At 39.6% G+C, this 24,189-nt stretch overlaps 1 protein-coding gene across 2 annotated transcripts in view; it reads left to right on the forward strand.

Moving 5' to 3' along the window:
- Positions 1-24,189, forward strand: part of P2RY8 (P2Y receptor family member 8) — a 32,660-nt gene that overhangs the window by 4,182 nt on the left and 4,289 nt on the right. Inside the window, exon 3 of one of the 2 annotated variants that reach the window (XM_050333873.1) lies at positions 18,655-18,724. The exons of the other annotated variant lie outside the window; for it this stretch is intronic. The gene's annotated coding sequence lies outside the window, so the exon portion shown is untranslated. The remainder of the gene's footprint in view (positions 1-18,654; positions 18,725-24,189) is intronic. 2 annotated transcript variants of the gene reach the window in all.

The following is a 24,189-nucleotide window of genomic DNA, read 5'->3' on the forward strand; positions in this document are numbered from 1 at the left end:
AGCAGGTTTGCAGAGGATAGCAAGGTGTAATCCTTTCAGCTCTTTTCCTCAAATATCTGTGAGAAAACCCTGAAATCTCCAGCTCTCAGTAACCTAAAAAAGAAATCTAAAGGCAGAGCAGGTATGTCTGAATTCTCTAGAAGTCTAGACAGAAAATGTTTTTAACCAGCAGTAATTTTGCACTACATCCATTTACTGGGACCAGTCATATCCTGATCCTTATCTGACACAACTGTAATAGCTGTTTTCAGCCTCTGAAACATAATGGCTGCATCCAAACTCCTTTTGGGGAATGGTCTTTTGTCTGTCATAAGTCCTAAACTATGCAAGAAGTTGTGCATGGCCCAGAGCTATTTGAGGGAACATTAGCTGGTGTGAGACAAAACTGTGCCAGAACTGTAACAGCCCAAACAATTGAATTCCATGGCCTGGGCCCTTGTTCTGACAGTGTTTAATTTACTAATATTGACACACTTTTCATGTAGTAAAATCACCCTTCTTCATGTGGTATATTCCTGAGAGTCTGAAGTCTAAATATAACAGATTAATACTTCAGCACAAAAAAATCAATGAACAGCCCATTTAGAGGGAGACCATTGCCTGTGTCTTTGTTCAGCTCTCATCTCCGTGCTGCTGGAGGACACATTCTGACTCAGATATAGGGCTACAGGAAAAGGCAAAGTAGCCTTGTGATTGTAGTAACCGAGAGATGTTCTGGGAAATAAGATTCTGCCTCTGATTCTACCTAAAAGTAGATGCTGAGAAAAACGTGTGTGATGCTGAGAAAAGGTCACCATCATAAGAAAATAATACATGAGAAATGCCTGAAATGGAGCTGGGATGGAACTTCAGAGCTTCAACTACAAACAGGGAAAATTCTAATGCAGCCTCTGACTGTTGGGGAATTATATTGGGGAATAGTTGCTTCTTATAATATAACATAGCAGTACTTAAGATACTTAAGTAAAAGGATGGAGTAGATATCCATTTGCCAGAGTAGAACAATTGGATTTTGACAGGACTGAGAGAGCTGTCCTGGTGCCAGTGAGAAGCATGCTTAAAGTACATCAGTAAGACTATATTTCCTCTTTACAAATCCAAGTACTTTATTTTCAAGAGGTCAAGGAGTAGGGAACAGTGTAACTCCTTCTCTAGAGTACTCTCCCAGGAGAAAGAACATGTACCTTCAGCACTGTCTTTGAAAAGTATTTAAAGGCTTATCCACTTTCTTCCTTGCTAGCTTGGTAGTATGCTAGCAGGTATGGTCTGGGCTGAATTGCACCTGGCCAGTAGAAGCTGGAAGAGCAAGAAGAAGGGGACAAAAGAGGAGCAGACACCTGAAATACCATTCAGCCAGAAGGACAAAGACCTCATGTCTAGTCTTGTCTTCAAAGACAGTATTTCACAGTATTCACTGGATAACTCCAAGGGTCAATCTAAAGAGTAGATTCCAGGCCATGTCTACTACTTTATACTTGTTGACTGCCTCTGTAACTAGGCTAGAGAATCTCTTGTCCTCACACATGCCATTTTCATCTTTCCCTGAGTTGTTGTATTGATAATTTTTTCTTGCACATCTTTGATGTGAAATTTGGGCAGTACCCAGAAGCCTTGTGGTTAATCTCCCTCTCAGATAATAAGTCGCATGGTCAGACTTGGGAGGCAGTTTAGGGCATCTATTTCCTGACATTAACCGCTACTTTATCATTCAGAGAGGGAAGGGAAGTGTTTGTCTTGTATCAACCATCTTAAAACATTTTGGCAAATCATATTTAGTCCCCAGAAAGAAAAGGTAACACAGAATTTTAATAAAAGGAAGTTTTATAAAGAGATTCAAGGCTCAGGTCTTCCAGTAGCTTTTCTGTGAGAGAGAGGATGTTCTGTGAAACTCACTAAGTTTTTTTTTCCCTCAAGTTTTCATGTTTTCAAGGCTCATCCATCACCTGCTCTGGATCACCTATGTGTGCAGCACGTGAATACTGCTGACTTCACACTGTTTCTTATAATTTTTCTGACTATTTCAGATCCCATTCTGAGACACTTAAGCCTTCATTGGTGCCTTAATCCTTCCATTCATGTGATGCTCATCTTACAGAGTTTGAATTTCTGTTTCAAGTCTGACTTCAAGGGGTTAAGTTTTCAGAAACAGGTGCCAGCTCTGAGTTCCTAATTTTCAAGTTTTTTTAAAAGACACCTGTATCTGACTTGCAGAAGTATTGAGTACTCACAAATCCAGATATGGTCAATAGAAATGTGGCATTGAATCAGTAGCATTTTATGTAATGGCAAATGTGCTTAGAAATCAGGTCCCAGGCAACTCAGGGTCTCCATTCCTTACTTTTCTCTTTGTAATATGGGGTTAAATAATCTTCATGTTAGAGGAAGGCTGTAAAGAAAAATTTTGCAGGTCTTTCTGAATCACTTTCAGGCTACCACACTGGATGCCAGAAAAATGCCCACAAATCAGTTATTTATTTAGTATTTAGGTCAAGAGTTTGAACAGTGCACTGTACATAGGGCACAGTGTCACTCACTGAACAATGAGAAAAAAGTTTAAATTTTTCTAATGGGGCATTTTGCCATTGCAAAATTGCTGTGAGGGCATTGGTTCCAGAAAAGGTAAAGTAGAAAAGCTTAAATCTTGTCCATTTTCCAGAGTGATTCTACTCTAACTTGTAGAATTTCTTGATAGCTGGGCTGATTAGTTGTGTTCAGCTTGCTGACTCCCACCATTTCACTAGTAGGATCACTAAACTGCAAAGCAACCAGGGGAAACTGCTGATGAAATTCTGGATCCCATGCTCTTCAGCTTTTTATTTGTTCAGGCTGCTAGATTAGTAACCTTCCTGAGGTGTATGAGCATTGTGAGTATTTCAAAAAGGAAGGAAAAGACATTTTTATAAGGGATACCTTCCACTCCCCTCAATCCCAAGTCTCTGAAGAGCTCGTGATCTCAGTTACATAGTGCTGAAATACTCAGTACACTGATCAGAACTGCTTGGGTCTTTAGAAATACCAAGTTATTCAAAAAGTTTGCTGCCTATCCATGATTGCAGCTAACAGAAATTGGCTGCTAGCATATAAATGTTAGGTTGAGTTAAGCAGAAGCAAGATCAAACCCTTAAGCTGAACTAAACATTGCTTTGCACATTGTATACAACACCTCTTTCATCAACCCAGTTAGTGACCTAAATCTGCACAACCTTGTCAAAGAGAATATCTAGAACTCACTTTTTCACATGAAGATGTGCCTTCTTAGTCACACATTTCTCCCATAGGGCATAAAGATATCTTTAACACCTCTAAGAGGATGAAGAATGAAGTTTCCTGCTACGTCTGGCTTTTGCAACCTCAGCAATTCTCAGCTGTGCAGATGCATAATCTTAAAATCTGGTCTTGGTGGATAAAAAAGCCTCACAAACTCATCACTTAGGTGTTTCAGGTTCAATTTATGTTAAACATTTGAGATTTATAATCACATATACTTGTGAAAGCTTTTTTTCCAGCTTTTTAAATGGAAAGTTTTCCATCAAGAGCACTTTGAGAAACTAACAGGACATGGCAGAGTTTTACATGTTATAGCAGGCTGATAGGTCTGCTCAACTCACATGTCTATTCCTGCTAATGTTTGTGGGCTGAATACACGATTACCCCCAAATGAGCGAGAGGCAGAGATCATAACCAATATGGGTATCAATAACATAGATGGTTGGTCTGCACTGGGCTTGTAAATGTGTCAGTTGGGTGGATTCTCAGCACCTAACACTTTTTGCTGCTGCAGCAACAAAGTTTGCAAAAACAAAGTTTGCAGTCTCTCACAGCAGTGCGTGGAAATCACTTTGTTATATGGGGAACACCAGCATGTGTAAAGGTTATTCCTATGCCATTTAGAAGAAGGAAAGCAGAGAGACACAAATTATACTACAGAAATATTAGCTCTTTTAGTTGTGCCTACTCTTCTAACTGCTCTAATTTGTCTTTGGGATTAGTTTAGTCATGAGTGTAGAAGGAAAAATAAACAGTCAGAAACACAGAATAACAGAATTTTTTTTGTTGGAAAAGACCCTCAAGGTCATCAAGTCCAACCTTTAACCCAGCACTGCCAACTGTGCCACTAAACCATGTCCCCCAGGTGCCACATCTGACTTTTGAATAACTTCCAAGGATGGTGATTCAGCCACTTTCCTGAGCAGCCTGTTCCAGTGCCAGGCAACCCTGGTACAACTTGAGGCCATTTCCTCTTGTCCTAGCACTCATTACTTGGGAGAAGAGATGGAGCCCCATCTCGCTACAACCTCATTTCAGGTAGTCATAGTGAGTGATAAGGTCCCTCCTGAGCCCTCTTTCTCCAAAGTCAACAACCCAGCTCCCTCCACCATTCCTAGTAAGACTTGTGCTCCAGACTCCTCACCAGCTTTGTTGCCCTTTTCTGGACACTCTACAGTACCTCAATGTCTTTCTTGTAGTAAGGGGCCCAAAACTGAATATCTTTGCCTACTTCAGAAGAGCATGTGAACACTTGGAGATTTGACTTCCTGAAGTTTGAAGTAAAAACCGTAATGTTGCAGCTTGCCATTGCCAACCATTTCATTGTTCGCACTAACATGCCAGAGGAGTTGTAAATGCTCCCCTACTCACACCTGTCCCAGTAAAGTAAAAAAGTTCTCACCTTCCATATATCATCAGCTTAAACTTTTCTAGTAATTCTGAAGAAAATAAGTAGGGTTGTGTTCACAAGGACCAGAAATTTAAAGTGCCAAGTGTTAGAAATAAAGCCGTATTTCTTTATCAAAGATATTTTATATCCATCTGTGGGCCCAAGAGAGCTGAATGATAAATGCTCTCACTTCCTGTTCCCTTCAATGGAAGATAAATGTATTCACAGTGTGTTGGTCCATTCATAAATTGGGTCTGTCACATGTTGAGTCAAGAAGGACTTGGCATAGGATTTGCAGACAGATATTTGTAACCACATGAAATGCTCTGCCTTCTCTTCTGAGCTACATCTTCATTGCTTTGATGCCAGGCTGAAAAAGGGATGGGTGAAAGGTGTTTTGACCAATTAGGATGAGACTCACAGTGTCACTCTTCCATAAGGGGACATCATACCAACAAGTGTGGCTCCAGTGGCTCTGTGGGCAGTAGGAAACACTAATCTATTTTCTTACTACACATCTGTGACTGTACAATAGATTACTATATGATGAAGGTTATCATTATTGCCTTTGTACACATCTACAACTTTCTTCTGAGTTATTATGGCCATGACATACAGAAACCCACATGTAGTTGCAGTAATCAGGGAAAAGAATTCAAAAACATTAGGTGGAATGATAAATGTCCGCATTCCAGCCTTTCATCCAGTTGGCCAAATAATTTATGCAGTGCCCAGAAACTTAGCTAATCTTGTGACTTTCATCTTTTATCAGCCAATTCACATTTATTGAGGGAGAGAGGGGAATTACAGACCTGTAAATATAGACTGGAGATCCTTTTCAAACAAAGCTTGTGGGTTCAGTAGTTCTTTGGGTTTTGTTTATATTCTTGCTTCTAAATTAATGATAAAGTGAACAAGTGAAAGTCTTTGATACCTCTTCTGGATGACAGTCACCCAGGATTTCCACACCTACTTCTGGATTGTCCCTTATCACATCTTTCCCCTACAGATGAGGCCACATGCTCACCCACACATTTCATTTCTCTAGTGAGAAGATGTACTGAAATACCGGAGTCTTTCACTTTCCAGTCCAAGCAGCCTATGCTGTTTCTTTGAAAAGTATTTGTTGACTGGCTCATAGAAAGCATTGCCTAGCCCAGCATCCTGATGCACATTGTCCCCACCATGCTCCACCAAGTCCTGGTCCTTGCCTTCCATTTCTGCAGCCCAGGGCCATTACTTTCTTCTGTGAAGAAGACCAACAAATCTCACCTGAAATGGACTCAGGCTGTGCTTTCTGTGTCAACATTAATGCCTCAGCGCTCTCCTCCTCCTCCTCCAGAGAAATGTGCTATAGAAACTTGTAGGTGCTTATTTCCTTTTCTGAGATCTGTGCTGTAGCTGAAATCTCTTGATGTGTAGCCATCAAAGGCATTGAAAATAGATAACTCACAGCGAGGCTGGTAAACATACAAATAAATAAATAAATAAATAAATAAATCCTAAACCATCCGTAATTTAAATCCTTTCCACAACCACTCACATTGGTAAAAAATGGTGCCATAGATTTTGGCAATGTCCTAAATACGGACAGCTACACATGACAGCACTTTTTTGAACACATCTGCAAGACACAGTGACTCTAGCATTAGATTTTTTTTTAATATATATATATATTAGGGCTACGAAGATTGTACTGCTACTGAATCACTAATGTCAATGGTGACAAACGACAACAGTATTTCTCCAATGGAGAGACAGCAAAATATAGTATAATTTATTAAAAGCCACCATAGCACTCTCAGATCAGAATTATATAGTATGAAAATGTTCTTTGCAAATAATTTTGTGTTTATCTTTTTGACACTGACAGTTCATTTGTCTTCTGTGGAAAAACCCAATATGAATTACTTTCATGTGCTTGCTCTGTTTTATATACTTTTGATCTAATTGATCTCAAATTAAATAACTGGGTTAAAAAAATGGTGCTATCCTACACTAGAAAGGTTTGGAAACCAACCTCTTTTCTCTTTATTAGAAATAATCCCTTCACTTCATATTTCATTCTGGGAGGGTGAGAACACTGTGCTTGTGTTTTTTTGCTAAATGTGAAGTATTTCCACTTCTGAAGTTCTCGTTATAGTTTCCACTAGTCCTGAACACCTCCACCCCCAAGAATAAAAGCACACACCTAGTTTGGGGCTCTTCTGTGTTGTTTATACACTCTGTTTAAAATGTTATCAAGTTTTTTCAACTTTTTTTCTGTGCTTAAAAGCAGACTGTTTCAACCACGACTTCCTTATTTCTCCTCCCTTCCTCTTAACTCTTTAATACAGAACCTCTACTTGTACTTTTCTTCTTTGTTTGCAGTCTATGATTAAGTAGATCTATGCATCTTCCCAACCAACTGGGAGTATAAAGGCCAAGCAAATTTTCAGGCAGCTTTTAATCAGAAAAGCAAGACAGGGTTAAAGTGTTGACAACAACCTGGTAGGAAGGGGGAGAGGGAGGGTATCAGGCTGTTACCACTGAGAACCTTATGGTCTTCTCATTCATCCTTCTAATAGAGTTTTATTTTGACAAGCCTACCTCACAGATTGCATCAAATTTCCACCACACAACACTAAAAATGACCTAATCATCTGCTGCAAAAACAACCCAAGAAATCAGTCATACTTATGCAACAAGAAATAGCCCTACTTCACTCCTGTCTGTCCAGGGGGAAAGATGAATGAGCACTGAGCCAGGTGATATGCAGTGAAGGCATCATACCCACCTGCCAGACTCAACCCCATTCATTCCCACAGGTCCTATATCCAGACTACTCTGTTTGGGAGAATGGTACAAAAATGCAGAGTTGAGCCGGGTAGCTTTTCTCTGCTGAATGCCTTTCCTAGTCTGCTGGGACAGGATATTTGTTCTCAAGGAGTTTGGCAAGGAAAAAGTTAAAATGTCTGCAGACATTTTCACTCCATGATCTGGAAGACCGATTAGCTGATTGAGTGGTAGTACATTATGGAAGACCTGCAGGATTTCTAAGCTAGAGAAAAATCATTGAGATTGCTGTAAGAGCAGGTAAGGGATTTTACTTGACTGCCACTGAGTCTCAAAATAGACAGTGCAGGCAATCCATTCAGGGTGGAACTACACTCACCAAGGGGTGATTTAGGTAGGAGAAAAGGAGACTCTTCATCCCAGCCTCACATACTAAAGGAGCCAAGTTTTCGTCACAGGCACAATTTTCAACATCAGACCTTAATGCTAGCATTTAAAAAGGCCTTCAGGAGCCTAAAAACTCTCTTGTTGCCACTGTAAGTGCTGAAACTCAAGGCTGAGCTCTTGAACTGCTCAGATTTTGCTAAGATTGACCAGTATCAAAACTATGAATCCCAGTCACTAAGCGCTCAGAAGCCCATGTACCTTAATACCCAAGTGAGACCGAAGGCCTGAAATGATTCACAGCTGGGGAGCGGAGGGGTGGATGGGGGAAGACTGTTGACACTGCTGTGTCAACCTAAGGACCAAGTACATTATAAATAGTCAAATCCCTTACTGGAGACTTACTGGAGTATATCCTGCATGGGATAAAACCAGGAGAAAGGTGGTGATGGCATATGGCCTTTAATCCTGTGGATACTTTGGGCACTCCTTACAGACTAGGGATGTTTACCTAACCTGATTGGAACCGACAATTCTTGTAGCAAGGCATTAACCACCACGTTAAAGCTATTTGTCTACAACTTGTCTTTACTCTTGCACCTGAATTTGTTCCAATTTTCATGGTGCAACTGGAACATAAAGTCAATGGGTGAGAAACAGAGACTGTAGTGTTTTGTTCAGTACCTGAGAGGAGAAGACATCCAAACTGCATTACCTGTTTCTATGCAATTATGTGTTTTATATGAAGTGACTAATAGAAAACCTTACTACTTAGTGGAGAGTGTAGATTTAAATCTCATTACTATGAAGATAGTAGTAAATTCATATCTCCCCTATCCCCACTGGGAATAGGGATTTGGGAAGTATGAAGAGTACTGTTGTTGCTGGTTCAGATCTATCCAATTTTTATGAGACAAGACTGATGCAAGCATCTCACTGCAGAAGAAATTTCATTTGAAATACATGGTTGTATCTAGAGGTCTCCTTGAAACCCTCAACAAAGTGTTAAAAGCTGAAGCTTTCTCAGGGACCAAGGTATTTCCTGTTGTCTAGCTTGTTTGCTGCTCAGAGTCCTGGTTCTCTGGATGTCATGATAAAATGCCTAATTGTGAGCCACTGATGTATGGGGCATCTCAGCTGGGGCCATGGAGACTCCTGGGCAGGCAGGTGCCTCAGTCTACTTGTGTTTCTACAACCTGGGGCAGAGGAGGTGTGGATGGTGGGTGCACTGGGCTGTCTCTGTGGGTTTACATTCTGTATTAACTGCTTCTAGGTATTTGCTGCTCTCCCGCGTCTCTGTATTTCTTTGTGTGATCGAGCAAAACTAACCACAATCTCTTTTTACACCCAATTTCTAAAGAAACACTTTTAACTGGTTTTCTCCTGAACTGCGGCTTCACTAGTGACAAGAACAAGACATCAGAAATCTAGCATATAAAGTAATACCTTGATTTTGTCATATTTTTTTCAGTCACTTGAGAGTCAGAAAATCTTATTTTACCTTGCAGTTCATGGAGATTTTTCCTCTTAGGATATTATTGCACTATTCTAATTCATGCAGAAAAAAAATCCACTATCTATAAAAAACCACATTTTTATTTTGATAATCCATTTGTAAAATTTCATTGTTTGGGTAACACAATTTAAGGTACAAAGAACTGCCCAATTTAAAAAGAAAAATATCTGAACACAATTTTGACATATACAGTTGCTTGAATATCAACATTCAAAGACATGGCATAAAAACGTATTAAAGAACTTTCTGACATAACTTTTGGACAACTTCATAAAGTGTACTGCATTGCTTTAAGAAGTCATTGAAATTTTTGCAGAAATTGTAGCATAAGAGATCTTGATGTCTTGTCTGGGAAAAACGTTGTTATGAACCACGAGAACAAGTCCATTGATTTCAGGGGACTAATATTAGTTAATTGGATTAGTACTTTCTGTAAAACTGGATACAGAACAAATCTAACTTCCTGAGGTGTTCTAGAAAGGAACAAAAAACCTTCTAATAAATGGGTAGTGTATTACAGAGACAGTTTTCATTGTAAGCATGCATGTATGTTTTTTACAGATTGCTTCTTCAATTTAATAACAGCAGGTGCTGTGCCTGAAATTTCAAAACCACTTCTAATGCTCTCTGCATAATTCTTGAGGCATTACAAAGCAAGACACTAATATTTCTTGAGCCATCATCGACAAGGTAACTAAGCAGTGCAAACAAATTAGTATTATTTAAAAAGAAAAATTATGTCAGAGTAGCAAAGTGACTGTTCAACAGGCATCGAGCAAGTGAAAGGAGAGCACTGGCATGCTTAAGAGCCTGCATGTTCTTAAGAACATCTGCTTATCATCCTTGAGAATACACCTACAGTCTTATCAACTCTCAAAAGCATTCTGATTCTTAATCATCTGCCTCTTGTAATTGCAAGGAGGCTTTTTCACAAAGAGATATAAAGAAGTCAATAACATTTTCATCTCCTTATTGACATGGCTTTCAGCAGGAGTGACAATGAGGAAACTCGTTGTGGGTGTTGTCCTCAGTCCACTTCATCCCAGCATTTTTGAAGTACTCTTGGAGTGCCAGAGCCATCCTTTTACACAGGCATTTTCAATAAGGTGGCTCCTTACTCTTGTGTAGAAAATCACAGTGCTTTGGCTATCTGCCATTGCAGAGTGGTCGCTGACATACTGATCTCCTGGTCAAGATATTGTTGCATCCTTTACACCTACAGTTTTGGCAGCAGGAGACAAGCTTGCTTTTGCTTTTGCTTTTGCAGAAGGGTGCCCAGAAAACAGTCAGGAATGCTACTCCTAATGGCTGATTTCTAAAAAATATTTGGATGTATAATTCCTTTTGGGGACTTAAGCCAAAATTAGCATATTTTCCAAATGTTGTTTTGCACCAGGTGTGTAAAGAAAGTAGAAAAAAAAAAGAGCAATAACTACTATTAATACAAATGGCTATGCAAGGACTTGGCATGTGATATGACCTAAAAATAGGAGACTAGTATAAATACATGCTCATACTAAAAAGTAGTCTGTCTTGTGATTAGTATGACCATTTCAAAATATTTCCTGTTGTAACTGTACAACCCTTAAAAAGAATGGATGGGTTTGAGCTGGTGAATTACTAGATGTCTTTCTACTTGCGCTGGTAGAAAAAAAAAGATAAATTTCTTTTACATTAAAGAAACAGGTAAACAAAACTAAATAACAAGCCTTGGGGGTTTTGTGTAGGTTAGCTCATATCATGCTGTAACAGAATTCTCTAAAAACTATCAGCCTGTGCAGTACAAACAAGAAACTTTTATGTGTCATTTATAGTACATCTTAGAAGCATCTACAGAGATGGTGTGGGACTGCAGAGAGGTTTGAACTGAGGAAATTGCTTTTGAAATTTGTTTTTTTGTGTGTTTGATTTTTTTTTTCAAGAGTTTCAGAGAATTGAAAGAGGAACCTGCACTGAGCAGCTAGTCCTAACATGTACAAAACTTTCCCCACATCATGTGATGAAACATTTTATCACTGCACTCAAATTATCTTTAAGTATCTGAGATGTTAGGCACTATGATTTGCTCATCTGCATGGATGGGTGGGGTAGAAGGGATTTGGAGAATTTATTTTGCCTTTCCAGCCTCTCTCATGGAAATGTAGTATGCAACCTTTATTTAACCACAATCCTCAAGAAAATGGATTTATTTTAAAGCTTAAAACTCTGCTTTCCTTTTCTTCCTCTCTCTCTCTGTACATGTGTATGATGATCTAGCAAAGTGAGCTGGAGAAACACACAGAGAAAAAGAAAGGATTCTAAAGCTGCTGTCCTGAAGTGTACATTGCCTTTATGTCTTTTATAAAACTCTTGCTGAGATATTAAAATTAAAAAGGACTCAGGCCTGTTTCCTTCAGATCCCTGAGTGAGTTTCAAAACACTAGCCTTTTGCATCATTTGCTTGCCAAACCACATTCCAATCCCTGTGGGCTGTAATGCTGAGTGACTGTCACAGGCAGGGGTGACTCCATCTCTCATGCCCCAGCGTGCCTCTCCACTGCCACGCTGATGCCGCATGGAGATGCTTCCTGGCCACCACGTGCACATGCAGAAAGTGTGCCCAGGTACCGGGTGACTTCAGCAGGGCTAGGGAAAGCACAGCCTCGGCAACTCTGTGGAAAACCCTAAGATGGCCCTGAGGCCCTGAACTTCCCAAGAGCAAGCACAAGCAATGAGTTCCAAAACAGAGCTGGGAACTAAGTAATAACAAAAATTAAAAAACCTCCACTATTCTCAGAAAGAGAAGTGAGAAAGTAGTTGGTGCTGATCTTCCTTCACAATGGGCAGGGGAGCAGGTTGCATTTTCAAAAGCACCATCCCATCCCTACTCCCAGGAAGCTGAGGGCATTCTTGAGATTTCTTCTCTTTTGAGAAGAGAAAGTGGCTGCTGTGGTGGCTGCAATCCCATTTCAGGAATTGCCAAAGATTCAGGTGCCTGCCAGTGAAGGAGTTCCCAGTAGCATTTCTCCTTTGATATCTATGGCACTAAGAGAGTATAAAGGGGAACCAAAACCTTTCAATAGGGAAGCCCTCAAGAGAGCCCAGTATTCAAGCTTGCCATTTTCTGCCAACTCTCTCTCATCAGATATTTTCATGTATTACACTTGATTTACTTGGGGCCAACAAGTTGCATTTTTATGTTGTATTGATTCTAATAGATTAATCAGCTCCACAGAAAGTTTTTGATTGCAGGAAAATGTTTCTCTGCACTATTAGCTCACAATAAGGTTTCTCGGTGCAGATTTGGATTGTGATAGCTGATTTCTCCCCATCAGTTCTCATGAAGGGTTCAGGGTTTTTTTTAGTTAAGCAGTTGAAGCTGTAGAAATTTATTTGCAATAGGCTAAAGGCCAAAGCTCTTCCCTGTCCTGATGGGGAAGCAGGAGATCCCAGGTCAGAGCTCCTGCTGCTGCAGAGACTTAGGATGACAAAGGTCTGAGTCAAGAGCTGATAATCTTCATGTTGTAAGGATTTTGAATGCTTGGTTTCCATAATCATACCAGAGTGTATTTTCTCAGTTTGGTTAGGGGTACTTGAAGGGTTTTGTTATTTCTGTATTGTTTGTTCTAACATCCAATTTTTCTATCCCGAGCACATCACTGCCACATTTACCATCCTCATTATGTGATTGATGCTGCAGTCCTCCAGTCGCATCCTTCAGGCCATGGAAATGCTGTTTCATTTGTTGATGCAGCTGAATTGTTTACTGGATGTGACACAAAGCTTCCCATAATGCAACCATACTGATCCTCCAGTGACACGGTCTATTTTGGTAGGGCTGTATCAGCGTGTGCCCTGGTCATACCATTCTTAACAGCCACTTTCGTTCATCAGACCTCTCAGATACCTAAACTAGGTCAGATTCCCAGCTGAAAACCAGAGCAATCAGCCTCAGCATTTTTACTCCTTTTATGTAACTGGCTTTTTATGTACCTGGGGTTTTTTTTTGTGGCTGACTGTTTTACATGATGTGCTTCAGACGTAGACACTGTTTGTCTGGTTCCTTCCTGGATTTAATACGTTTTCCTGTCCTTTTTTTTTTTTTTTAAGACCATAGAGGATTTAATAACATTCCCACCACTAGGTATGTGTCATCCTGAACTATATGCTTTCCTGTACCAGTTCTTCTCTCTACTTTTTAGTTTAAAAACTATAACCTTAATTTTTAGTAACAGAAGCCTGGCTTGTTTTAATTTAGGTCACGCCATATTTTCCTGAATAGGGGCCATTTGCACTAAAAATTTCCTTTATTCTTAAGTACATTTATGTCATTTTCCTATGCATCTACTGTCAAGTTACATGTTAAAACTGAAGGAATGTGGTAATATTTCAGAGCACATCACTTAGAGATCTCTAGCGCTCATAACAACTCAAATTTTGTCTCCAAAGAACTGTCTCCTACTGCTCTATTGTTATTCATATCTTATCAGAGCATAACTGTACCAGTCATCAGAATTGCCTCAGAACAGAACCAGTTGGAGGACTGCAGCTAGGAGCATTCCCCCAGGGTCAGTACTGGATACAGTCTTATTCAACTTCAAGCTGCCAAGTGCTCATCAGTTTAGATCCTACAGAGAGCCCCATGTCTCATATTTTTCAGTCAAGACTGTTTTCGTTACTGCTGATGTGAGAATCCTTGCTACACAAACAATTCTATGATCACGTAAAACTGACTGTAGGTTTTGACACACAGGTGGAAGAAGACGGGTAGAGGTAAAACAATGCATGTGGTCCTATTCTGTGCCAATTCGTTTTCACACAGAAGCTGACCTAGTCATTTCAAAGTAGCAGCTGAGTGGTCCAAGTGTGAAAGGGGTCAATCATACCTCAGGGAACTAGTTCAGATTTGGACAGAATTCAGGCAATTATGGGCCTCCAGGAAACCAGGATCTGAATCAACAGGATGTTTAAAATGGGCTGGAATCAGCTTCAAACACCTGCATTTACTGTGGAAGTGACTATGTATGAGAATGTTACAGTCACCAGAGATCTGCCTAGTACAGCCAGTGGTATTCCCACTTTACAATTCACTCTAAAATAGATACTTAGATTTCCATGGATGATAAATTCATGGCTGTAGAAAAGACCAGGCAGGAAAGGTGCCGGCTATACTCAAATCTTTCAACTTAGCACTCCTGATGTGGAAAAAAGTTTTGGATATTCATATAGATCTTATTTAACAAGAGAGAGGAACAATAATTCATCCTGTATTTACAAGTCACCAGTTGTTATGGATCCAGCACAGGCTTTTTTGGGCAAGTCTATTTACTTAAGAAGTGGAAAGAGATTTTGAATGTTCTAAGGCCTAATAGTGGAAGTAGTAGAAGAAGGCTCATCTGAAGACAGCTTACATGCTCAACCAATTCGATACACCCCTAACCCTAGTAATGTTTTCAATTTCTGGACACAGTATTTTATACAGATGTTAGAATTACCCTACATTCTTTGCTCAAAATATTTCCCAAATACCATGCCAAATTATCCTTTCAACTGCAACTGCAAAACTTGGTGGCCCATTCTGTTTATGGACTCTATGATATGTTAAATCAATCCACAGTTACATATCCTTAGTGCAAATAGGAGAAAAAGCAACATCTGAGGTATTTTTCTTTTTTTCTTCTTCTTGGTTTTTTTTTTTTTCTTTTAATCTCAAAAGATAATCTTCAAGAGCACACATGCAGCTCTACCTCAATTCCTTTGTGGACTGAACAGGAGAGAAAACATTCAAATAGTTTCACAGAAAAGAGAGATGAAAAGATAGAAAGTACAGATTTCAAATAGGATATATATATATACATATACGTGTGTGTTTTGATATATATATTCTTTATTGTAAAATACCTGTTGGACATGCAGATTCAATGTAAGACCACCAATTTTCTGAAGATTGAGGGATTCTCTCTTAGGAATCTGTCAAATTGTCTACCACAAGCACCTTGTACCAATACACCTAAACCCTTTTGCTGGAATTTGAGGTCAAAAAGGAAGTGAGCAACTACGTGTTTTCCTCTGACTTTCACAACAGCTATGTGAGGCAATTACTTGTAGTGGGAAGTAGTTGCTGACCAGAAGCCCCTGTCTATCAATCCTGGGCATAGAATATATCTAAAAATTTAAAGTTGTAAAGGAAATCAGTTCATGTGTTATTTAAATTTCAACTTGATCTGGCCATTTCCATGGCCAAAGTTCTATAAAAGCATAAATCTTCATCATTGTGCTATAACTCAAGGGCAAGGTACCTGCAGGAGGATCCTTTGGCACAGGATAACTCAACACCACACAGGATGTCTACCAGAGTAGTTAAAAGCAGCTTTGCAAGCTGTTTGTCCACCATCTGACAAAAACTGTGGCCCACTAGAGTGAAGGTTCCCTGCAAGGCATCAGAAATATTTCAGGAACTGTTTGCATGCTCTTCCTCCATGATATGTGCAAGATAGCATTGTTTCACCAAGAGGCAAGCTACACTGTGCTGCTGGGATATGAGTATGATCTGGGGACATGAGCAATGATCATAGAGGACTGCAAGTCCTATAGAATGAATTTCTGAGCTCTTACATTGAACTCTTATGTTGCCTTAGATTTGCTAATCCTTTCTAAAATATCAGCCTTGAAAAAATTAAGCTAACAACATCCGTGTATGTAGGAAAGACCAACATGTATATAATAGTTTAGCTATTAGCCCATAAATTGGAACCTCTTTAAACCCAGTTTAGGATGCTTACTCTGAAATTTAAACCAGCTTAGAAAATCTATCAGTGGAGTTTTTGGTTTCAAGTTGGCCTAAGGTTTTGCTCACAGAATTTTTAAAAACTCTCTTGGGCACTGATAAAAAGTGTAAACTGCTTCATTTTGTAATGTAACTAGCACTTGAGTCAGAAAACCACACTTCAGATGCAGAGATTGCAATATTTGTCAATACTGACCCACAAACTTACCATTTCCAAAAACCTGACTGCTGCAGAAATGAACTTTTTAAACACCACATTGACGAGTTTCACACTGAACTGGCATATTAACGTAGACAATAGCGGCTGTATTTATGCAAATCTTAGCTAAAATAGGGTGAACATTGCTAACACTAGCATAGAATCCTGACATTGCTGATTTATGGTTAGAAAAGGTGAAGGTTTGAGTGAACTAAAATTCAACTATCAGCAAAACTGCACAGTCCAGGACAGACACTGCACAGTCCAGGAAATTCAAAGGTAGCTATGTACAGTTAATTTTACTGCTTTAGATAGTTCTGAAGATTTAGTACATATCTCCTTTGGGGAGTTTCTTTGCCTGTCATCTGTATATTTAGACTTAAAAATACTTTTTCGATTCAATCTTGGAAACTGCCCACCTGCACTCTCTCAAGATGGAGAATAGAAGCACTCCCTAGCAGGCAGAAATGCTAGGATTATTTTCCTTCACTTTTGAATAAAGTTGCTTTTGTCTAGATTGATACAGATAACAGATGGAGGCAGGTACCCCTCCACTACATGAAAGTTGGTAATGCCTTTATATTTTCTTGCTGAAAAAAATAGAGGGCTTTTTACCTCTCAATGTGAAATCTTTGTGGAGAGAAGACACTCTTGTTTTACCTTGTCCTGACCATGTGAGGTTAGAGCTGTAACCACCATAAGGTTTACTTTGACTGGGTATACTAAGATAAAGACTGAAGTTTTTCTCCACAAGAGTTTTTGATTAATATAGTAGTTATTATGTAAGTCTTTCATCGTAAAAAATATGCTATCTTTTGCAGTGAAGGCATATATATGGTTTTCTTATGTCTTTTTCTGAGTAATCTTTAATGAAAAATAAGAAATAGAGAACACTTCTACTTTTCTAAAGCTTAATGGCACAGAAGGTCAGGAATATTGCAGCTAGTTATATGTTTTCAGATTCATCTAGTGTGCTCAGAAATACTTGCACCCACAAGTGGACTGAGGTTGGAAGTCGTATTTCCAAAATATATTTATTCTTAAAAGAAGGTAAGGTAAAGCCTAGCATCAAATAATGCCTTTGTGACATTATAATTACAGGCTCTTCAACAGCATCTTTGCAATAATGTTACTCAGAACAAAACAATAGGAAGAAAAAAAAATCAGCAAAAAGGACAGGGAAGCCCAACTACAAAGAAGTTACTTAGAAGACTTATGTTCACATCTTGACTGAGTGAACCAAACTCGTGGCTGTTAGAGATGTAGAGATGTAATCCTACAAGCTAAAATTTGCATGAAAGTTCATTGCAAGGATGAGAAAGAATCAAGGCAAAACCTGCAGTCTATTTCGGTAAGGCCCAAGTTCAGTTTAAGAAACACACAACCGGAGATGAACTCATTTACATTCCTCAGTTTGGTGAACTTGAACATTCACTGAAGTGTTTCTCTGAAAAGCACCAACAACGCTTTAGGAACAATAACTGAGATGTGTTACAGAAGGGCACTTTTCCTTCTTGTTCCTCATATTAAACCCCCTTATTCTACCTAAATATCAAAGTGTTTTTCACTTTTCCCTTTAGTAGTATTAAACTGAGTAAATGAGAAATAAAAAAAAAATTAAAAATTCTAAAAAGAGGTCTTCTGAGAAAAAACAAAATATATTCTTCAGCCCCACTTGCATTGATTAAAAACTATTAATATGATTTTCTAAGTGCTTACAGTAAAATCTGTGCTTTCACTTTGCTTCATTATGAATCTGTTTGCAGTTGAATTGAAATTGCATTTCAGTTTGTTTTTCCTGTAATCTGAAACATGCCATCCTACATTCTTCAGTTAGAAGGGTGTCTTTCCAGAAGTGTAACAATATCAAAGAATTTATGAAATAAGACCATTTTTCCCTATGCAATTGCACTTTGACAGGTACTGAACCAAAAATTATGGAACAGAATAAGTTTTGAAAGGCTTTCTGCTTCATAATACATTTTGACATTTATTTTTTCCATCTCAAATCACAAAACAAATCACAAAACTTTTTATAAATTGACAATTCTTGTTTTCATTTGGCTCACAGGCTTTTCAGTCTTTTTCACAGGTGCACTTGACATTGAAAACAGGAAGATAATAGATGTAAGAGAGAAAACTTACCAGTTTTATTTAGTAGTTCGCTAAAAAAACTAGACACATCTTTATTGTTACTCTTCCATAGCAAAGAAAGAACACAGTTCTCTTGCAATTTTTTACTGTGTGATTTTCAGTATACCTTTTAATGTTTTGTTTGTCATCTTTTGTCAATTGAAGGGAAAAGAATCGCTACTCCAGTCAAAAAAGCACTAAGCATCTGTCACCTTTGTTTACAGTTACAGATTGGATGAAAACCTGGTGCTACTGAACTTCCAAGTGAGCTTTCTGTGCAGAGTGCCATGACCAGTGAGTACAAAGAGTAGCAAAAAAATCCTGCACGGATTTCGTGTGTGTTACTCCAGAGGCTGTAGGTGCTTAGTACCTAATATGAAACTAAAATACATCCATTCACTAAATGTTCTCTTTCTACATCAGGAACTTGAGGACTGCTGTAACTGTCCTTAAGACTGGATCATGTCACTTGAAGAATGCTTATTGAGCTTTTGTTTCAGTCTACCTGTATGTTCATCTGTCTATTGTAATTTAAATATGGCTCTCCCAAAAAAGAAAAGCAATGTATAAAAAGTATTTCTAACAGGGTTATTTATGTAACAGAGCTATATTTTTACATGTTATGCATGTGAAATCTTAGCTGGAGGTAGATATATTTAAATAATCCTGCAGCAAAGTTGCTCTTGAAGAAAATCTATGCAAGCTTCAGTGATTTGAATTGTGTTGGAAACCTGAAATTTAAAGGAAAAAACTCATAAAACATAAGGGGACTTTAAACCTCTAAAGTGATATTCTTTTCTGTCTTGATGTATGACATTTTCAAATTAAACCACAAGAGACAGACAGAGACTGTGGTTGCAGTGAGGGAAAGACATAAAGTTACCCTGAACAAAACGTAAATATAGCGTTAACTAAAGCCCAATAAACACATTAGTGGGAGAGGCAAAGTACACAGAAATAGCACATTGTGGTTCCAGCAACTTAACCTGGTGTTTTGAGTCAACCCCAACCGGCAGCCAAGTCCCACACAGCAGCTCAGTCACTCCCCCACCAGCAGGATCGGGGGAAAATCAGAAGGGTAAAAGCCAGAAAACTCATGGGTTGAGATAAAGACAGTTTAACAGGGAAATCAAAGCCTGTGCACACAAGCAAAACAAAATAAGGAATTAATTCACTTCTTCCCATGGGCAGGCAGGTGTTCAGCCATCTCCAGCAGAGCAGTAATGGTGACTTGAGAAAAGAAACACCATCACTTCAAATGTTCCCTCCTTCCTTCTTCCTCCCACTGAGCATGATATCATACGGTCTGGAATCCCTTTGTGCCCTTCTGTAACACATCTCAGTTATTGTTCCTAAAGTGTTGTTGGTGCTTTGCAGAGAAACACTTCAGCGAATGTTCAAGTTCAGCAAATCCCTTTGGTCAGTTTGGGTTACCTGTGCCAGCTGTGACTCCTCCCAGTCTCCTATGCATCTCCAGTCCCCTCGCCAGAATCGCAGTATGAAAAGCAGAAAAGGCCTTGGCTCTGTGTAAGCACAACTTCTCTATGTTATCAACCTTACATGCAGCACAAATCCAAAACATACTCCCATACCAGCCATGGTGAAGAAAATTAACTCTACTCCAGTCAAAACCAGCACACGTGGCCATTTAAAAAGCAAATCATCACAAGTCAGGGTGAATCAGAGAAGGAACTTCTTTTCGCCCAGGCTTTCCCGAGCAAGGAATTCAGGATTAGAGCCTGAGAGAATATGGCAAAAGGAAAGACAAAAGTCGGAAGGAGGATTTCCTGTACTCCACATTTCCTCAGGAGGCTATTTGCCCTAAGGAATGAATTGCATCATCAGTCTTGTATGCTTTGCATGCCTTCTTCTCCCCTGTAGAAGGCTCTAAAGGAATCGCCACAGCATTCTTGTTTTGCTCCTTGTGATGGGCACCTTTATCAGTGAAAACCATGCCAAGGTTTTTGATTTTTTGGAGAGCTCTTGTAGACACCTAACCACAAAGTCTTGCATCTTTTAACTCCAGTTCAAGAAGTGCTTACATTTGGAGGTACTTAGTTTTGACCAACGGTCAAGTGCATAAAACTTGCCTTTAGCCAGGCCATGAATGCTGACACTCACTGTTTTGTATTCTGCAGCATCTATGTGTGGATCTTTTATCTCCTTCTTATCAAGATGTATTCTCAGAAAAAGCAAATATAGATGAAAATTTGTTTGTGATTAGGCCTAACACAAAACAAAATGTAAGACTTATTCAGTAGCTTTATTACCAGTGAGACAGATATAATGGAAATTTTCACCTATGTTCCTACTTCCCCAAGTACCTACAATTTCTATAGGAATAGGAACTAGGGGGCTGTGATAGCACATATCTTTCACTTGCAAAGGCATATTATTAGAGATCTGTGCATACTCTGATATAGATAATTTTTTCTGATTGTTTCAAGAAGTTTTTGGTTCTTAGGCACAAAGAGGTGCCATTTGAGAAAGATTTTTGAGGCATATAGTTCATGAACAGGTATTTGATGTGGGAAATTGAAATAGAGAGCATTAAAGATTTTTTTCCAAGAGTTATGTGACAGCTAGTGGTTTTTCACGTTCTCCTGAAAAAATGAAGAATTAGTTTCATTGTTGATATAGCTCCCCTGACAAGAACTGAATCTCCTTTGCAATTGATTTGGCTCAGAGGGCTTTTTGCAGTTGTGAACATCTGATGATCACTTCATTATGTAGTTTGCTTGGTGTCATGTGCATGATACATCTCTGACTTCTTTGGAATCCTCTTTTCATGTTCCTTTTTCTAGGCTTCCAAAAGCTCAGTTAGAAGCTCCTGAAAGACTGGCAAAGTTAGTTACCATCACTGGCTTGATATTGACTCTCACCACTTCTGAATATTTTAGCTGACACTTGAAGCTCTATGTCAAGTTGATCAGATAAAGAAAGAACACCAATAGGCCACCACTGAGATGCTGGCTATTGCACTGTGATTTTCTGGATCTGTGCTAGGGTGTTTTTGACTAGAGTATGTCCCTACTGCACTACAGCCTTCACTAGAGACTTCACATTTACTAAATCTCAGGAATCATCAACAATTACTTTGTGAAAGATCTAGCAAGTTATTCAGTAAGAACCTCTGTCAGAACAAAAAGTTTTATCAGAATGGTTATTTGCAGCTATAGAGTTTGCCAGCACCGAGGGCTGACCTCTTCGAGGGACTGACCTGTTATAGTACTTATGACCCATGACCACACAAATTAAAGGTCTGACCTCCTACAGCAGGTGTGTCTTGCAATCAGATACTTGGATTAAACAGTGCAGGTGATCAGAGTCCACAAGCAGGATTGTGTGTCTGAACCTTCTCTCTACCAGTATTAAACACAATAGATTTGCCCACAGTTATCAGTGGACTTGGCCTGGCACCTCTTCAGAGGCCTATGTCACTCTTCACAAAACTTACTCTAGATCTAGACATTCATTGCCATTTCTTCACTTTTTCAGTCCTGTACTTTTGTGAAACTGCTTCCCTGCACTTGCAGCTTAATGAAAGTAGGCACACGTAGCACATTGAGGCACGGGTTCTTGCCTGCAGCTGCTGAATGCTACTATGCTGCTTAAAATAAATAAGCTAAACCATAAGCTATTACATCTGCTGAGAATGGTCTATACAAGCCAGACAGTGAAAGCATGGGTTTGCTTTGCAGGCTGCAAAACTGAAAATAATTTTGGAGGATTACAGGTGGTGCAAATAAGACAGCTGCAAACAGAACGTTTTTAAAAAACTTACATCTCGCAGGAACTGAAACTCAATAGCTTTTCTTTTTACTAGAAGATGGCTTGTTCTTTCTTAAGCCTGGTCCTTTTAGCCTGTAAACCAGTCCAAACTGCAATCTGTCCCTTCTTCTCATGAGTTTTTTTTTCTTTATATTGTTTATATCATAAATATACCAAGAATAATGGATTGCATGTTCCTGTCATATGAAGAGGGGAGATTCTCCTGCCCTTCAACATGGGGAAATTTCCTCGACCCTTAGTATTTGATTTGTCTGTCAATGCCCCAGGAAAGTGGAGACCCTTGTGCCTGACCAGTCGATCAGTGTCCTCTTATGGGTACGCTTCACTGACCAGTCCTGCTGGATTGGAGGGTTGTTCAACTGACTTACTCAGGGAAACACACCAACAGCAGATCTTTGTGCTTCATTTGAGTGTGTTACTTGCTGCTGGCAACTGCTGGTGCCTGTGAAGGGCTCACACTAACACTAACACTAGTTCACAGAATAACACACTTTATTAGTATAAAATTGTGACAGGTTAAGGTTTGAAGATTACTGGTGACAGCATCTGACTGCAAAAACATATTTAAAGCAATACACAGACAAGTTCTAGTCCCAAATAAAGTATTCAGCACACACAGAATATGACCTTTACCCAGTGCATGTGCCTACTGGAGAGAAGACAGGTTCAGCCCTTCGACTGATCCCAGCAGTTACAATGGAGTCTTTCCATTGTAGTCTTTCCATTGCCTGGCTGTGGAGTCTACCCTGTGATCCACCCTCTGTTCCATCCCCCATAGCAGATGCTTACTGTTGTATGGGGAATCATAGTGGAGCTGCCAACCGCATTCCATCCAGGGAGCAGCAGCTGCATTTTACCCTATAATTTCTGTACTGTTATAACTTCTGTTAGGACATGAATATAACTTCTCATTTTCCTATAATTTTTATCCCCAGCCGTCTCCCCACAGTTCTCCTTTCCCTAAGCTGAAAATAAAACAACAAAGAAAGAAAACTTCAGCACTTGAAATTGATCACTGTTTAGTTGGGGAGAAAAGTCAGAAGATACTGTGTACCACAAAAATCAAGGTTGTAACATCTAGAGTGGATAGGATGGACTTAGCTAACGGAAAATCTATGGCTTAGTGTTCTCATGAAGACATCAATTTAATTTCAGTTTGTGATAGGTGATTTTCTTTATGTTACAGTAACATAAGAGGTGTGATAACGAGTAGACTGCAAAGGGATCTGGACAGGCGGGATTGATGGGCTGAGGTCAGTGGTATGAGGTTCAGTAAGGTGAAATGCCAAGTCTTGCACTTGGGTCACAACGACGCCGTGCAGCACTACGGGCTTGGGGCAGAGTGGCTGGGCACCTGCCCACTAGAGAAGGACCTGGGGATGCTGGTCAACAGCCGGCTGGACATGAGCCAGCATTGTGCCCAGGTGGCCAAGAAGGCAAATGGCATCCTGGCCTGTAACACGACTAGTGTTGCCAGCAGGACCAGAGCAGTGATCACGCCCCTGTACTCAGCACTGTTACAGCTGCACATCGAGTACTGTGTGTAGTTTTGAGCCCCTCGCTACAAAAAAGACACTGAGGTGCCAGAGTCTGTCCAGAGAAGGGCCACGAAGCTGGGGAAGGATATGGAGCACAAGTCTTATGAGGAGTGACTGAGGGAACTGGGGTTGTTGAGTCTGGAGAAGAGAAGGCTCACTTACTCTCTAGAACTACCTGAAAGGAGGCTGTTGTGAGATGGGTTTCAGTCTCTTCTAAGTAACAAGTGACAGGATAAGAGGAAATGACTTTAGGTTGCACCGGGGGAGGTTCAGGTTGGCCATAAGGATGAATTTCTTCACTGAAAGGGTGGTCAAGCATTGGAACAGGCTGCCCAGGGAGGCAGTGGAATCACCATTCCTGGAAGTGTCCAAGAAATGACTGGACTTGGCACTTAGTGCTGTAGTTTAACTGATGTGGTGGTATGTGTA

The sequence above is a fragment of the Myiozetetes cayanensis genome, unplaced genomic scaffold, assembly GCF_022539395.1.
Source record: "Myiozetetes cayanensis isolate MyiCay16 unplaced genomic scaffold, myiCay2020 scf5-8, whole genome shotgun sequence".
In the NCBI taxonomy this organism is placed as follows: Eukaryota; Metazoa; Chordata; class Aves; order Passeriformes; family Tyrannidae; genus Myiozetetes; species Myiozetetes cayanensis.